We start from the raw sequence: 12157 nt of genomic DNA on the forward strand, positions 1-12157 counted from the left end.
ATTCAGAAGTTCTTATTATTTAACCTCAATACATTCTTCCCTATGGTATTTCCAGTGGTTCCATCCACTGAGGAATCTTTTTTGGAGACATGGGGATCATTACCCTTATCCCCGTTCCCAATCTGCTTTTCTCTAGCCAACTCAGCCCTCTTCTCTCCAGCCCACATCCTTTTCCTCCTCATCCTTTCTCTGATGGGAGAGGTAGGACATGGTGAGGAGATTTGAGGAGAGGTCGTTGGGAGTCAGTGGGAGAAAAAAATTGTCCTAACCTCTAAAAGCTGTCAAGACAGCCATCATCTTCATTGGGTTTCTCAATAAGACTCAAGCAAAAAGAGATAAGAAGAAATTTGAGCAGAAGGGGTTTGAGGGAGACATCAATAGGGATCTCTTCATCATTTAGAGTTAGAGACCTAGTGGCTAGGAGAATGGAGGGCAAACTCACTTTTATTAGCAATCCTTCAGCATAGTAGAAACCCTCAATAATACCTGAAGAAAGAAATGATCTAATGATCTCGGCAGTATGTATGGCCTCAGAAGCTGACATTCCTAATCAACCAGGTTAATTAACATAGACTCTACCTTTTAATTAGACAGATAAACTCAAAGAGTAGTATTCAGTAACCCAATTTAGTGAGAACCAGGAAGGATCTTATGTATGTATAAGGTATTATTAAGGTTTACTAGTAATATTAAAAAAGTAGGAGAATAATGCCCAGAAACATGAGGATCATTCCAGTGGCCCTTTACCTTCTTCCCCTATTGACTCTCTCTACTCTTCTGGTGTCCTCTATCCCCTGCATCATGGAATTGTAGATTTCTATCTGAAGGGGCCTTAGACACGTCATCCCTCTCCTACTATAGCGGAGGAAGCTATTGACTAGAGACAACTTAGACTCAAGTTCATGCAGTTAACAATGGACAGACATTGGATTTAAAAACTGACCCCGTGACTCTCCATCCAGTGTTTTCTTTTCTCCCTAATTCCCTACCCTCACTGATCTCCTCCAATTACTTGTCCCAATATCATTGCCTCCCTCCCAACCTCCCTCCACCAGGCCACAGTGTGCATGGGCCTGACCCTGGAGAAATGCCTACTTGAGTTCAGTCTGGGTGTAGTCATAGGATGAATCCCCATGTGTCCTGGGGCCAAGTGGGTGGGGTGTTTGTGTTCTGTTCTTGATGCCATTTCGACACCGGAACCCCAAACCTCTGGCCCCCTACTTTGGGCTCTGGCCGGAAATTGTGTAAAAGCAAAGTGAATGAAGAACAGTCACTCCTGAGTCCCTTTAAGGGAGGGGTAGGGGGAATGTCTCTTACTTTGTAGATTTGCCCCCTCTTTCCCTTAACCTGTCCCCAAGCTAAACCTGACTACTTCTCTCTTTCTCTCTCTCTCTCTTGACTTCCCCTGGAAGGGTCTTCTGCCCTTGCCCCCTTCAGGGTGTCATCAGGCAAAAGACCTAGGATCTGCTTTTCTCTCTACCAGTAACTGCCTATATGAGCTTGCCTACGTCATTGAAACCCTCTGACTCTCTGTTGTCTCATCTTTAATTGCAAGACAGTGCCCTACGTGTAAAAAGGCATGATGTCTTGAGGTCCTTTTGTGACCCAAGATCTATAATTTTATGGTTTTTCTCTCTCCCTTGGCCATAGAATCCTTTCCCTTTCAGCGCCTTTTCCTGAGGTTCTGTCTTCCCCGTTCCTCAGGAAAGTAGGAATGGATGTATCTCTGGGTTGGTTCTACCTCATCTCTGTAAGGGGAAATTAAAGGATTTGTGCCAGGAGATGGGGAAGGGATAATGTTTTCTCCCCCCTAACCTGGTGATGGTCAAGAGGCCGTTCAAAGATATCTTTATCCTTATGGGCCCTTAGGGTTCTCTATTTCAGGAAACAGTTGGTTGAGAGACCCAGTAGAAAGGGGAGGAAAAAAAAGGAGTGAATAGATGGTGAAAAAGATCACTCTGAGGAGAAAGGATGTGGGGATACTCTGGGGGAGAGGGCCAAGGATTAGTGGGGAGACACTGAGGGATATTAGTTCCATGTAAGTTGATTTCTTAGTGACTTTCACCTGAGTGAGGATTTCTGAGGGAAATCTCCTTGTCTACCATTTTCCAGGTAGTCATTCACAGTGCATAGAGTTCCAGTCTAGGTCCATTTTTTCCCCATCCTCTTACCTCCATGTTGAATGGTCTCTTTCTTAGCCCATGCAAATAGCAGTTTAATATACCCAAAAGGATACAGAGATTTGTAAGGATGGAAATACCTTTCCCCTCACACAACCCCTGACTTTTCCCCACTCTTCTGCTCTGAACATTATTGATGGGATCTTTACACGCTTACAGAAAGATCTTGGAACCCCATTAGTAGATGAGGAATAGAGAATTGGGGTCATCTATGGAAGGAGCACCAAGACCTGAGAAATGGAGGTGATGAGGAGAGGAGGGAGAAACCCTCAAATCCTGCTTCCCAGGGTTTCCACTCTGCTCTAGAACCAAAATATCCTTGAGTTCTGGGCTTCCTAGTATGTGTCTTGGTTTCAGGGTTTTTGTTCCTGTACTGGGATCTCTATCAGGAGATGAGCTTACCTCTGGTGGTGGTGGTGGTGGTGGTGAAGAAAAGTTGGCTACAACTTGAGAGAAAAAGAAACAGAAGAAAGAAAGGAGAGAAAACAGGACCAACCTAGAGAGAGCTAGAAAGGAAGAGTTTGTTGATCAGGACAGGACCCTGTTCCTTGGGGGCTTCAGTAACTCAGACATGTGTGTATGTGTGTGTGTGTGTGTGTGTGTGTGTCTGTCTGTGTGTGTGTATGTATGTGTGTGTGTGTGGCTGGGGAGGGGGTTGTAAGTATAGCTGGGGAAGATTGGGGGGGAGACAGAATGCTATCCAGTCCATCTCCTCTCCAGCTTCTACCCTGCTTATTCCTTGGTGAAGCAGTAAGAAGAGAGGGTAAAGAAGGAAGACCCTTCCTCTCCATAATGCTCACTTTCCCTGTTCTAGTCTCTCTGACCCCAAACCAGGCTTTTCTCTGAAAAAAATCACTTTTCTCTTTCTTCTTTCACTCTTCATTTCTAATTCTGAGCCTACTTTTTTCCATCTTTCCTAAGGGACAAAAAATAAACTGAGTCAGGGGACCAAACATCCTGAGTGGACCCATTCTCTGCTTTTACATTTCTTCCATATACTTTCCTCTGCCACACATACAGCACCCAAATTTAATCTATTAGGAACCTTGGGTTGGGGCAGGGGAATGATGTGACTGTATGTATGTGTATATATGGATGGATGGATGGATGGATGGGTGGATGAGTGGGAGGAAAAGGATGGTACATACCGAGGTCTCTCAATTCTTCAAGTGTGCCTAGCATTTAGTGAGGACACCATTATTCCTGGTTTTGCCCAGTTATTCCCGTTTCTTCCTCCCTTATTTCCAAACCCTTTTTGCCAGTCCCTCAAATAATCCATCCCAATTTCTATTGCTTGAGACATCTGTCTCTTGTGTACTCTTGTCAAGTGAAGATCTCAAAGTGTTTAACCCCTGTCATGTAAGGATCTCAAAGTCTGTAACCTACAACCATTTACCTTTCCAAAGACATTTCCTGACCCAAAGATCTGATCCCAGGACAGAAGAAGCAGAGGTTCTCCTGGAAAGTTAAGAATTCTTCTTGTCCTAATTTCAGCATCAGAATCCCCCTTTCAGTCCCTTACCTGTGGCAGTGTCCAGGCAGTGGAGAGAGGGAGGAGAGATGTCTCTCTTGGTATTTCTGTCTCTGAGAAGACAGAGAGATGGGGCAGACCCCACTGATGTCACTGGGAAGAGAGGTGGAGATCTGTTCCTTGTAGCATATCCAAGGGCTGAGTTCAAGGGCTCAGGCCGTAAGCCAGAGGATCCTGAGGCAGCTGAAACCTCGTCTCCAAACCCCCAGGCTATGGGTTATCTGTGCCTCCTCCCAACCTCCCCTTTCTCCCTGGGCCCTCCTCTCCTCCTGCCCCTTCTGGCTGACAGAGGAAACTTGAGCCCTGTGTGGTTTCTGCCCACACCTCCTACTCCACCCCCTACCCCCACTTACAAGGCAGACAGGGGTGCTGAGGGCCAGGCATACACACTCCCTGTCCACTGGGCCTCAGTTTCTTCCATTCTGTGTTTATACTAGATCCTAATTGTGTTAGCCTCATCTCAAAACAACCTACAAGCCCTTACACTGGTTCTGACCTCTGGTATTCCTGGGTAGCAGAGATGAGGGATGGAGGAGGCCTCAAAGACCTGGCAATGACCCACCTGTCCAACTTCCTGTTCTACTGTGCTGGTGGAGTGTGTGGGGTCAGAACACCTAGGATCCTCATTTCGGGATGCCTCATTGTAGCATGGACTGGACCATGGGGAGAGGGGAGACTGATACGCAGGAGTGAAAGGGGGAATTGGATGCTTTGATGTTTCTCTACCTGTAACCTTTTCCCCTCCCCCTCTGCCTCATATGGCCTGGGACAAAGGCCTCTTTCTTGGCTGGGGTGGGGTGTGGGGGGGGGGGGCGAGGTGCAAGAGGGGAGGGACAGAGCAGGATGACTCACCTGCCTTAGAGGGATGCCTTTGACTTCCTCCTCCTCATCTCTGTTGTCCCAGGCTGGGTGACCGCTGCAGCCTGCCATCAACACCCAAAATAGGCCAGCACAAGTGTGGAGGGTATTACATTCTGTCCCTGGAAAACGTCCACCTCTTCTATATGTTTGTCAGTTAAGGGCCCTAGAATAAACCCTGCATCCATTCCCTTACTCAGGTATAGGCAACTCTTGTTCCATCTCAAACAGGCAGAGTTCAGGCGAGGAGATTCTCAGGACCTTCTTGCTGTCCTCCCCTTTCTACCCCCTACCCCAGCTTTCTGATGTTTTGGAATTGCTCTACTGGAAAAAATACTGGATTTGGATCTGGGAAACATCAGTTTGAATCGTGGCTTTCCTGTGTGCTCTCGGAGTGATCTTGAACAAGTCACTTAACTAAATCTTTCTGGGTTATAGGCCTCTACAAAATGAGGGACATTGGTGGAAATCATCTCTAAGGTCACTGCCCAGCTCCAGATCCTAGGAACTCTATTACTACTTCCTGATACCTAACGTCTGTCCTTCAAGCTGTACCTTAAACCCACTTTACTTTATTCGAAGATCATAGAGTCCAAATGGACCTCACAGATCGTCTGGTCATGGGATCACATGTTACCTCCAGAACTAAGAAAGTAATGGATCCGAGAGGCCATCCCATTTTATGAGGGGCAGATGAAGAAAATGCGGTTCAGGGGGTCAAGTGACCCTACCAAACATCACGCAGGTAGTACGTATCAGAGATGAGACTGGAACCCAGGTCCTCTGGCTTCAAATTCAATACTCTTTCCACTTTACTCTTCAGTCTTTCCCAGCAGCTTCTTGCATCCGTGAATGTCTTGGTGGAGGGTGGGAAGGTAGAGTAGGACTTTATATGTATGTTCTGTGTAGAACAGGAGGAAAAGACACCAAATGTTTGTCTGCTCAGGGCATCATAAAACATCTTTTATCCCATATTGGTACCAGTCTAGGACACACATATATGTCTGTTATGTTCTGCCACCTGGTACCAGGCAGAAGTGCCAGATGTACATTCTGGTTTGCCCTGGCATTACATAAGCTGGTTACATGTGGAAACCTCCAAGACCCACTATTAGAACTCCATGCAGATGATGTGAATGGTGGGAAATACAATACTCATGGCTTGTGGCAGAGTGATTGTATCATGTGTTACAATTAATCAGCAGGCATGGATTAATAGTTTGGGGTAGCCCAGGTGGGAGGTCAAAGATCTATATTGGAGGGCTAGATCTGATACTATGTGTCTGTGGGTAGTTTATTCAATTTAACAAACATTAAATGACTACTCTGTGCAAGGTCCTGGGCAGACCTTGAAGTATGCAAAAAAAAAAAAAAAAGCAGGAAAAAATGACAAGGAAAGAATACCACAAGTCTTAGTTGTCTCATCTGTAGAGCACTGGTTCTGGAGTCAGGATATCTGTCCTGAGTTCAAATCCAGCCTCAGACACTTACTGGTTATGTGACCCTGGGCAAATCATTTAACCTCTGCTTGCCTTAGTTTCCTCAATTGTAAATGGCACTAATAATAACACCTGCACCCTAGAGTTGCTGGTTGAGGATCAGATGAGAAAATATTTGTAGAAGTGCTTAGCATATTTCCTGGCACACATATGGTGCTACATAAATGCTTGCTCTTTCCCTTCCCTAATATTTGCACTACTGTCCTCACAGGTAAATATCAAATGAAATAAGGTCAGATACTAGGCTTTATCATAAAGTGCTGCTCTATAAAAATATGAGTGATTGAAGGAAGGAAGGAAGGAAATAGTATTTATATAGTACTAAGCTGCTTTACAATATTATTCCATTTGATCTTCTCAAACAACTCTGGGAAGTAGGTACTATTACTTTCCCTATTTTATAGTTGAGGAAACTGAGGCAGACAGAAGCTAAGTGACATATCCAGGGTCACACAGCCAGTAAGTATCTAAGGCTGGATTTGAACTCAGGTTTTCCTGACTTCAGGTCAATCTATTGTGTCACCAGCTATTTCTACCTATTGATTGAGTAGGAGTGCTGGGGACGAATTCCCAAATTAGTAACAATTAATTGCCCGTATTTCAGGTGATGGCAGTACAAAACCACTAGGTGATGGGGATACAAAAATAAGCTAACATTCTACTGGGGGAGAAAGTCAGAATGTGTCCACAAATAAGTATGTTCAAAATATATACATAGTCAACACAAAGAATTTTTTATTGACATGGGGGAGGAAAGCAGTAACAACTAGGTGATTAGGCAAGGACTCACAGAGGACGTGGTACCTTTGAAGTGAGAGCCTTCCAACTACATCCTAGGGAAAACCTGGGCCAAGGCAATGCATTGGGACATGGCATATATAGTATATGAGGAAAGAGAAGTAGTCCAAGTTGGATTTGAGTGAGAAGGAATAATGTGTAAGACAGGAATCCCCACCAATATTAAGAGAGGTGCCAGTCAAAACCAATCTGAGGTTTGACCCAGGGAAATGGCAAAGATGACCAAAGATGGGAAGAGTCCATTTTGGAAGGGCTGTGGAAAGATAAGTCCACTAGTGCCCTGTTGGTGGAGCTGAGAATTGGTTCAACCATTCTAGAAAGCAATTTGGAATTATCCTAACAAGGTGACAAAAATATCCATAACCTTTGACCTTGAGATCCTACTCCTAGGCATATGTAGGTCAAAAACAGAAAGGAAAGTCCAACATAAACCAAAATATTTATAGTAGCACTTTCTGTAGTAACAAAGAATTGGAAACAAAGTAGTTGCCTATTGGTTGGAGAATGACTAAGACAAGTGTGAAGCACAAAGGTGATAGAATATTATGTTGTTATTAGGAAAAATAATATGAAGAATTCGAGGAGTCATGGCAAAGCTTCTAAGAACTGTTGCCAAGTAAAGCAAAAGAAAATGTAGCCAGGAGTACAACAAGGTACCTGAAAAGAACAGCACTGTGTAATTACAATGAGCAAGTTAGCCAGAGGAAGAGACAGGAGAAAACAGATCAGTCACCCGCCTTTGCCAAAGCTGGGAACTCCGGCTAAATGTATAATGGGACCTAACTGGTGTGTTAGTTAGCTGTGTTCAGCTGCCTTTTTGTGATTGGTCTTTTTTTAATTTTTTTGTTATAAGGGATATTTTCTGCATAGGGAAGAAGGTAAAGTTATAGTGGGGAATTGGCTAACATAAACACAAAAGAGATCAATAAAAATTAAACAAACAAAAAACCAGGAATCCTTGCTAGCCAAGGAGTTCTAGTCTAATAGGAGATATAAGATGTTTGTAAAAAAAAAAAACAAACAAACCAGGTTCTAGCACATTCCTTAAACATGCTTACATTAAGGAGTATAGGCAGTAACTGGGTTCTGAGCCAGGAGGCAGTGGTGACCCTGTGGTGGATGTTAAGTGGTCTTTGGCCATTCATCACCTTTGCAGAGAGGATAGCTAGGACAGGGACATATCACCCAGTCAGAGTGAATCCCTTCTAGTAGGTTTTTTTCCATTTTTCCATCCTGTTAGCAGAATTAGATTTGCAACCTTTTGGGGATAGTGCTGAGTATGATTATTTAAGCCTCTAGCCGTGGAATTCTGTGACCCTGTAGGCTTCATTTGACTTAGGCCAGGTCTGACTTAGTTCAAGTGTCCCCCAGAGGGAGGTAATTGCCTCAGTAGATAGAGCTCTAGATTTGGAGGCACGAAGACCTGAGTTCAAATGCAGACTCCAATGCTTACTAGCTGTGTGACGCTGGTTAAGTCACTTAGCCTCTGCTTACCTCAGTTTCCTTAGCTGTAAAATGGGGATAACAGCTAACAGCACTTACCTCACAAGGATCAAATGAGATAATATTTGTAAAATACTTAGCACAGTGTTTGACACATAGTAGATACTAAATAAATACTTATTCTCTCTCTCCCCCCCTCCCCACAAGGATTTCTGAATAATTTGGTCTTTGGAAGGTAACAGAGGAATGGTGCTAGAATAATAACATATTTCTGTAATGTTTTATGCTTTGCTAAAGTGCTACACTGATGTCTCACTGTGGAGTGGAGATGATTCTACCTTCTAGAATGCTGGTTTAAACTTTGGCGCATCCTATCAGGCTGAAAAAGTTTTCTATAAAGGTCCAGCAGTGGTTCATATGTTATCTCAAGATCAGGTTAGGATCATATATAGGTCCACATATCTGGAGTTAGAAGAACCCTAACCCCATTCATCCATTTATCCATCCATCCATCCATCTGTCTATCCATCCGTTCATCCATCTCTCTACCTATTTACCTACCTACCCACCTATCTTTACTATTCACTCATTCATCTATTTATTTATACACTTATCTCTCTAATTATTTGAATAACAAATAAACATAGTCAAGCAACACAAATCCACAAACTTGCCATGTCCCAAAATGAATGCTTCATCCTTCACCTTGGGTTCCTCCCCTCTGTCAGGAGATGAGTAGCATGCTTCTCTGGAGTCATAGTTGGTCATTGATGAGTGTTGTTAAGTCTTTCCAAGGTGTCTTTCTTCACAGTGTTATTGTTTGATAAAGCACCAGTCCAGAAGACTGAAGATGAACATGCCACCTCCCTCCTCCCAGAGAAGTCATGGAATTGCAATGCCAAATGAGATATGCATTTTGAGATGTGGCCAGTGTAATATTTGTTATTACAACATAATATTTATTATGAGGGTTTTCTTTTTCATTTTAAAATTATTTAATTGGGGGAGCAATAGGAGAAAGAGATTATAAGTGCTTGGAAAATAAATATTTTTAAAGAAATATTATTTACCATATAAATTGTTCCATTGTGCCCATTTTACCAATTCTTTCATTTTATAGAGATGGAAATGGAAAGCCAGAGAGGTTAAGTGATTTGTCCAAAGTCACACAGGTGGTAAGTAGCAGAGATAGGGTTTGAACCCAGGTCCTCTGGCTCCAATTAAGGAGAGAATGCCCTTTGGAGGCATGGTAAGGAAGTCGAAGGAGTTGAGGATGGAGCCAAGAGAGGAGTGAAGGAATGAGCATGGCTGACTTGGGCCCTTCTTCAGGGGGGAGGGAGGAGAGAGCCACAGAAGTGGGAATGGGATTTTCTAGGGGCAAGAAGGACACTGGGACATTTGTCTCACCATGATGTTACCCTAATTTTTAGCCCTTTTCCCGTGGATGCTATGTATATTGGGGATAGAGTGTGCCCCAGCCTCACAGTCTCATAGATCTAGAGTTATAAGCAACCTCAGAAACCTGCTAGTCCAATGCCCTCTTTTTAGAAGAAATGAAGAAACAGGGGCCACGGGAGGTGAATTTGAACTCAGATTTATTAATTCCCCACTATGACTCAGCTGCCTCTCACCTTAGAACATCCCTCTTCCATGCTGACTTCTCCTCTCATTGGTCAATTTCCAGATGGCTTCTGTTTTGGAGATGGGCATCACCTTCCCAGTTGGGCCTAACTTTGCCACCATGCCCTTGAGCAGGTATGTTCCTGACCTCCCCACACTTTTCAACTGCCTTTTATGAGTTGTTAAGTTTCCTGAGGACAAGACCTACCTTTCTTTTTGCTTCTTTTTGTATCTCTAGCTTTCAGGCTGTTTGTCTGGGGTTTTTTGTGTACTACATCAGACAAACTCATCACCAAACTGGCCCCAGGAAGATGGAATTTTCAGTTATGGTAACCCTCTAAAGCCAAATCCTTGTTAATATTGGGAGAAGCTATGCAGGAAAAAAAATCACAGAACTTTTGGGCCCCAGTCTGTGCTAGGCACTAGAGGTACAAATACTACGAATGAAATAATGCCTGCTTGCAAAGAATTTGTAGTCTGTTGGGGGAGATGACAAGCACATATGGTACGTGTATGCAGAATGAATATAAAGAGAATAAATGCAAATATACACAAAGTAATTCAAGGCAGTTAGGCAGGGATGGCACTAATCGTGGGAGGAGCAGGAAAGATTCCATGCAGAAGATCTTGCTCAAAGGAGGGAGAAAATAAGCATTTATATAGTGCCTCCTATATGCCAGTCTCTGTACTAAGCACTTTACAAATATCATCTCATTTGATCCTAACAACCCTGTGAGATAGGTGCTGTTATCCCCATTTTACAGTTGAAGAAACTGAGGCAAACAGAGGTTAAATGACTTGTCCAAGGTGACACAACTAGGAAGCGTCTGGGACCAGAATTGAATTCAGGTCTTCCTCAGGTCTCCTCCTTCCTGGAAGAACACTCCAGGCCCAGCGTTCTATTCCCTGCACCATCTAGACAGATCGTATTCCAGGTGCAGAGGAACATCAAGTGTGAGGAACAGAGATAAGACTAGTTTTTTAGGATTCCATGGTGTGTGAGGTGAAGTAGTATCCTATGAAGCTAGAATGATAGATTATGTAGGGCCAGGTTGTGGTGGGCTTTAAAATTTAAAACCAGACATTTGTATTTTATTTTAGAGTCAACGTGGGGGAGGTCACTAGAGTTGATTGAATAGAGGAGGCATATGACCAGATTTACACTTTAAAAAAATGGCATTGGTAGTGGCATAGTGGATGGACCGTAGTAGAGAGAGACTTGAGGCAGGGATGACAATTAGGAAGTCCTTGCAATAATCTAGCTGAGAGGTCTTAAGGGTGGTATCCAACCAAGGTGGTAGATGTGTTAGTTTAGAAAAGGGCTCAGACTGAGAGATGTGGAAGTAAAATGGCAAGACTGACAATTGATTGGATCTATGGGGTGAAAGAGAATGAGGAGTCAGCTTGTGAATGTGGGAGACTGGAATTATGGTAGGGTTTTGTTTTTTTTTTTGACAGAAATAGGGAAGTGTGGGAGAAGAGAGGGTTTTGAGGGAAAGATGAGTTCTGTTTTAGACATGTTGAAATTGAGATGTTTCTAAGATGTTGCAATATCTAATAGGCAATTAATGATGCTGGACTGAAGCTCAGGGGAGAGACTGGGGCTAGATTTATAGATCTGGAAATCAGCGTAGAGAAAATGATTGACTCCATGGGAGTTGATGAGATCATCAAGAAAGAAGAGTAGGGGGCTTAGGACAGAACCTTGAGGAACACCCATGGGTAAGAAGCATGATCTTTATGGTGAATCATAAAAGGAGATTTAGCAGGACAGGTAAGACAGGTAAGAGGAAAACCAGTGGAGAGCAGTATCACCAAAGCCCAGAAAGAAGAATTTATTCAGGAAGAGACAATGGTCACAGGGTAAAATATGACAGATAAGTCAAGAAGGAGGACAATTGAGAAAAAGGCCATTAGATTTGGCAACTAAGAAATCATCAGTAACTTTGGAGAAAGCAATTTCAGTTGAACGATAATATCAGAAGCTAGATCACAAGATTGAATAGGTAAAATGGAGACATTGAGTTTAGTTAGCTTTTTCTTGGACTTTGGTTAAGAAAGGGAGGAGGTAGATAGGACAATGAGGCAGCTAGGTAGCTCAGTGGACAGAGAGCTAGAGGACCCATCTTCAAATCTATCCTCAGACACTTCTTAGTTGTATGACCCTGGGCAAGTGACGTAATCTCTATCTGCCTCATGGATCACTGACAAAAAGGTGATCCCCTGGA

The 12157-nt window shown here is 43.4% G+C and overlaps 1 long non-coding RNA gene across 1 annotated transcript in view; it reads left to right on the forward strand.

Annotated features, from left to right (window-relative positions):
* Positions 1-4551: 4551 nt before the first annotated feature.
* LOC140534177 (uncharacterized) overlaps positions 4552-12157 on the forward strand; it is a 28863-nt gene continuing 21257 nt past the window's right edge. Inside the window, exon 1 of the long non-coding RNA XR_011977201.1 lies at positions 4552-10064. This is a non-coding gene — a long non-coding RNA (uncharacterized lncRNA). The remainder of the gene's footprint in view (positions 10065-12157) is intronic.

The sequence above is a fragment of the Notamacropus eugenii genome, chromosome 3, assembly GCF_028372415.1.
Source record: "Notamacropus eugenii isolate mMacEug1 chromosome 3, mMacEug1.pri_v2, whole genome shotgun sequence".
In the NCBI taxonomy this organism is placed as follows: Eukaryota; Metazoa; Chordata; class Mammalia; order Diprotodontia; family Macropodidae; genus Notamacropus; species Notamacropus eugenii.